This window comes from Arachis ipaensis, chromosome B1 (genome assembly GCF_059453495.1).
Source record: "Arachis ipaensis isolate K30076 ecotype BB chromosome B1, ASM5945349v1, whole genome shotgun sequence".
Lineage (NCBI taxonomy): Eukaryota > Viridiplantae > Streptophyta > Magnoliopsida > Fabales > Fabaceae > Arachis > Arachis ipaensis.
In genome coordinates, this window is record NC_142436.1 from 44,226,250 (window position 1) to 44,232,249 (window position 6,000).

A 6,000-nucleotide genomic window follows, 5' to 3' on the forward strand; every position below is an offset into this window, starting at 1 on the left:
CTGGAATCCTTCCCAAAGGAGAGTTTAGCAACTTGGGAAGATGTGGTAAACAAATTCTTGGGAAGATTCTATCCTCCTCAACGGATTAACAGGCTGAGAGCTGAGGTGCAAACATTCAGGCAGCAGGATGGTGAGATTCTATATGAAGCATGGGAGAGGTTTAAGGACCTGACAAGAAGGTGTCCACCAGATATGTTCAATGAATGGGTGCAGCTACATATTTTCTATGAAAGCCTTTCTTATGAATCAAAGAAGGCAGTAGACCATTCATCCGTGGGATCTCTGAACAATAAGAAGACCATTGAAGAAGCCATAGATGTCATTGAAACTGTAGCTGAGAATGACTACTTCTATGCTTCTGAAAGAGGCAACACTAGAGGAGTGATGGAGCTAAACAACGTGGATGCACTGCTGGCCCAAAATAAGCTTATTACCAAGCAGCTGGCTGACCTCACCAAGAAGATGGAGAGGAACCAAGTGGCAGCAATCACCACCTCATCAGCAACCCAAGAGGGAGTGAATGCTGAGGCAGAAGAGGAGCAAGAACAAGCCAATTACATTGGAAACTCACCCAGGTAAACCCATGATCCATACTCCAAAACCTACAACCCTGGATGGAGGAATCACCCAAACTTTGGGTGGGGAAATCAACAAGATCAAAACCAAGATCAGAGACGTCACAACCCCAACAACCATACGGCTCACCAACATTCCACACAAAGATCATATCAACACCACCCTAACAACACCTCTCCACATCCATACCAAAACCAGAATAACCAAACTCACCCCTCCACTCTCAACTCACCCTCATCTGAAGATAGACTCTCCAAAATTGAGACTATGCTTGAGGACATATGCAAAGAGATTCAAGATAATAAGGTATTCAAAGAGGAGGTGCGAGCTAGCATTAAGAACCAGGGAGACACCATCAAGAGGCTAGAATTTCAAGTGGGATACTTATCTGAAAAGATTCCCAAACCTACTGATAGCTTTCCAAGTGACACAGAGAAAAATCCGAGAGGTGAAGCAAAGAAAGTCAGATGGGAAGATTGCAAGATGGTTGCTACAAGTAATAAGGAGACTGAGGAAAAGCAAAACAAGCCATTAGAACAACTTGGAGAGACATCAGTAGAGAAACAGGAAAAAGATCGCCAAGAACCCCAAAACTTTACAAAAGGAGCTGACACAGAAGGAGCTGCTGAAACTCTATGCACCTTTTCCCCAACTACTCAATGGTGCTGTAGAGAAGAGAATATACTCTAGGTTTCTTGACCTATTTGCATCCCTCCATGTAAACATACCATTCATCAAGGCCCTCCAACAAATGCCCTCATACATCAAGTATATGAAGGAGCTGCTGACCAGGAAAAGCTCACTCAAGGGAGGACAAACAATAGTGATGAATAAGGAATGCAGTGCTCTCATTCAACCATAGTTGCCTATAAAAAGGAAGGACCCAGGGAGTTTTTACATTCCCTGTGCAATAGGAGAAACACGGTTTGATAGAGCACTCTGCGATTTGGGAGCAAGCATCAACTTAATGCCTTTATCCCATATGAAGAGGCTGCAGATAATTGAGATAATGCCCACAGATGTAGTCATCAGGCTGGCTGACAAAACTCAAAAACAAGCAATAGGAGTGGTGGAAAACGTGTTAATAAAGGTTGAGAAATATTTCCTTCCCACAGACTTTGTCATATTGGACATAGAAGAAAGTCACACTCACCCAATCATATTAGGAAGACCATTCCTAGCTACAGCCAGAGCACTCATAGATGTGGAGCGAGGGGAGCTAATTTTGAGGATCCATGATGAACAGCTCAGCTTCAATGTCTTCAAACTCTCACAAGAAACAGATCAAGAGAACAAAGAACCAAACAAAGATCATAATGAGATACCGAGGGAAGAAGCAAGCACTGAAGCACAAACAACACCTCTGGGAAACCCCTTAGTTGATGAACAAGGAACTCAGCAGCTGTCACAGCTCAAGGAAAATAAGGAGGAACCTAAACCACCAGAGTCATATGAGACCAGCAACAAAATTTCCTTAGAAAAGGAGGTCACAAAGAGCAAGGCAACATCAAAAGGGACAAAGAAGAAGGCACCAAGGAGGTTGAGGAACAAGAAGATCCCTACAGAGGACTTTTCTCCGGGGGATAAAGTGATCTCAGCCTACTTCCCAGATATTCCACCTCATCTCCCCACTATCCCATCTCAGTTACCTAAGGTCTTCACCATTAATAGAGTTCTTTCCTTAGAACATGTGGAGATCCTTGATGAAGCCAATGGATATAGGTCTACTGCAAGAGGAGAAGATCTGAAACATTACCAACCACCTTGATAAAGGCAAAACGTCAAGCTAGTGATGCTAAAGAAGCGCTTCATGGGAGGCAACCCATGTTTTATATGCTTTTAGATTAGTTAATAATGTAAGGTTCATGAATTTCAAATCAACTTGATATGCATTTGCATGAGTCATTGTGTGCAACATATAGTGAAGAACAAGTTTGGTGTTCAAGGCACACTAAGAGAACATCAATGCAACCCATATCATGTCACTCTTAGAGGCCTTGAACATTTCTTTTACATCACACGGCACCAAACAAAGTTTGGTGTTGGAAATTTTGCACACATGGATGTTGAGTTAGTCAGTTGGTTTGCACTAATGAACGACACTTAGTTAGTTAAAACAAAAACTTTAAAAAGTAGTTATTCTTTAAATGTTGCCGCCACTTCCTACAAGTGTGTTTTTAATCATTTTTTTATTTTGTAGGATCATTGATGGGGCATTGAAGGGTTCGGATAACACAAAAGAAAGAATATTTCGCACGTGTCTCAAGGGGGAATGCATTGGGAATGGTTGCCATGCAACATTGGAAGAAGAACAAACTTGGAAACTGAACCAACCCCATCATAAAGTTGGCAATCCTTGTGCTTATTCCACACAAAACCCCAACCGTCCATCAAACAACCACCACGGCAATCCACACCTCTCATTCCCTCCGCACTTCCCTATATAAGTGAATCCTAGTCCGTACTTTCCCTTCACACCCAAAGTGCCATTTCTCACACTTCACACCTTCTACATCCAATTTCCTTCATCACACCGTGTCCTAACCAACCGAATTCCTCATCTATCCGTACCTTCCACCCTCTTCACACATCAAACTCAAACTCATGGCATCATCAAGCTCCAAAAGGCAAAAGAGGAAGGAACCATTAGAGAGGATTTCTTTCGATGAGAAGAGATTCAAAACTGCGTTCCATGAACTCGAATTTGAACGGATAAAGCTCAAGAAGATACTGCCTGAGTTAACGTTCCAAATTGACGAGGATGAGTGCCCACAGATTCGAGAGAAGATTGAACAAAGGGGTTGGCAAAGGCTTACGAACCCGGAGGGGAAGATAAATGCAAACCTCATCAAAGAGTTCTATGCAAACGTGGTCAGAGAAGACAAAACCAAGGTCCCCATCTTCAAAAGTTACGTAAGAGGGAGAGAGGTGGATTTCAGCCCCAATGCTATAACAAGGACTCTTCAGTTGAAATCACCACATTTTGTGAACTCGGTTATCAAGCATGAGTAAGTAGGAGCCCTGATGATGATGAACTCGAACAAATTATGAATGACATATGTGTTATATGAGCTGACTGGGAAAGGTATGCGGATAAGAGGCCCAAGTTCATCAAGAGAGGAGACCTCAACCCTAAAGCCAAGGGATGGTTTGAACTCGTGAGAAGATCTATCCTCCCAGCAGCAAACAATTCTGAGGTCAACGTCACTCGAGCTACTATGGTACATTGCTTAGTACAAGGTGGAGATATCAATGTGCACGAGCTTATAGCTGAGGGGATTCAAGAGGCAGCTGAGAAGATTGATTCGGGTGCCAGACTTTGGTACCCCAGCACCATCCTCAGACTGTGCACGAAGGCCAAGGTTGTCTTCGAGGATAGCAACCCAGATTGGTTAAATCCTGGGAGGCTAATTACATTTCAGCGTCTAACCTATGTGACACCAACCCAACAACAAAGAAGACCTCACATAGGAAAGCCAAAACCAAAAGGAGAAGCTCGCCAAGAAGAGTCTCGTCAGGAAGAACACCAACAAAGAGAATATTATGACCCAACCAACATAAACCTGAATCACATTCATGGAGCCATTGAGGAACTAGCAAGGAGTTATATAGAGGGACAAGAACAACAACTGCATGTTCAAGCTCAAAGGATGGATCGTCAAGAAGAGCTCCTTTCTAATTGGATGAATCAACAAGGGGAGTGGCAGAAACAGCAAATGGAACATTATTCCCAGCTCACTCAAGCCATCAATCAAGTGTCTGAAAGGCAGGAGCGTCAGGATAAGCGCCTTCAAGAACTCAACCAACGCCAGCTAGCTCAGACGAAGGCATTCAATGAGTTCAGTGTACTTAATGAAAGACAGCAACTACATAGGGAGGAGTTCCACATAAACACTCAAGCCAAGTTGAAATACATGTCTAGTCATATGCATAATCTACACTATGCCATCCCTACTTATGATGAGGTCCAAAAAGATTTTGTAGAACAAGAAGAAAGGAAGGTGAAATAGCAGAAGGAAACATTAAAGAAGAAGATGGAAGATGCTGGCTTCTGGAAGAAGTTGATGGGAAAAGGCAAAGGAGGTGGGAGCTCAAGTGCAACAAGTAGACACAATGAAGACGAGCCAGAGGGAGAGCATGGGCAATCCCATGAGTAAAAGGTGGTGGAGTTCCCTATCTGTTCCATCTTTTTCAAGCTTTAAATAAGGAAAACCATGTATGAAATAGAACATGTTCCATGGTAGTTTAGAAATTTTCAATTCTGTCTTTAAGTTTTTCACTGCTTAGGTCATATGTGTGCTGTCTAGATGTCACTGCATCCTTACTATGCTTACTTGTATGCTTGTCCTTTCTAAATCAAATAAAAAGAGAATGTGTGTTATCAAAGACCAGAGTGGAGTTCATATTGTGGAGTAAATTCCTTAGTTTGTGATGTGGTCATAAGTTAGCTAAGTTGGTTCACCAACAAGGGTGGGAAGACAACTATCTGGCCTGAATCATATGCTTGAAACACACCCCATGAGACTAGCTAAATAACAAGATTCTAATAAGAAAAAGGGAAAGAAACATGAAAGTTGAAGAATAAAAGAAAAATAGCAAGAAAAGAGGCTAGGCACCAAGGGTTTGAGTCTTGAGGGATGTGTCTGTGGTGTTCTTGTACCAAAGATCTGCTTGGATTACTAAGCTCTTAGGGGTGCCTTATCACCTGGTAACTTGGGTTAACTAACCCGGGATTGTCAGCTGAAAGTCCACTATCAAGAGCAATCTTTGCTACAGAACATTTAGTAGCCCAAAGAGGTGTTGGACACTAAGGTCTCTAGAAAGAAAATAAACAAACCATGTGCCTGTGGTTTGTATGTATGGGGGAAAGAGACTTGAGGGAGTAAGTCCTTGGGGGTGTCTCAACACCTAGCACCTTGAACCAACTGGTTCGGGAGTGCTGGCTGAAAGCTTATCTTAAAGAGTCGCCCCCTCACAGAGCACCTAGTCTAAGAACACAAACAAGCCCTGAAATAACAAAAAGGATCAATGAATAAAAGTATCATGGGATGCAATCAAGTGAGTGTTCTAGGACATGATAAAGGTCTGAAAGCCAGTGAAGGAATGAACCTAAGTTTCAATGCATGAAACCACCATAAAACCAAAGGACATAACTTCCACAATAATGACTCATTTCTCTTGGCATTCCATTCATCATTCTCTTGTTCCAGTATTTGCTTAGGGACAAGCAAGCTTTAAGTTTGGTGTTGTGATGTCAGGGCATTTTGGCCAGTTTCACTGACCTTTTCTTTATTGTTTTTAGGGTAGTTTCATACATTTTCTTAGGGAATAAGCAAGTTTTGGGTAGAATTTCACTTACATCTTGATTCAAGCATACATTGTGCACTTTACATGATTTCATGAAGATTTTGCATGAATTTAATG

At 42.2% G+C, this 6,000-nt stretch overlaps 1 non-coding gene across 1 annotated transcript; it reads right to left on the minus strand.

The window, feature by feature from the left end:
- Positions 1–90: 90 nt before the first annotated feature.
- On the minus strand, positions 91–197 carry LOC148576390 (small nucleolar RNA R71). The gene has a single exon (XR_015904326.1). It is a non-coding gene; the product is annotated as a small nucleolar RNA R71 (small nucleolar RNA).
- Positions 198–6,000: the final 5,803 nt, after the last annotated feature.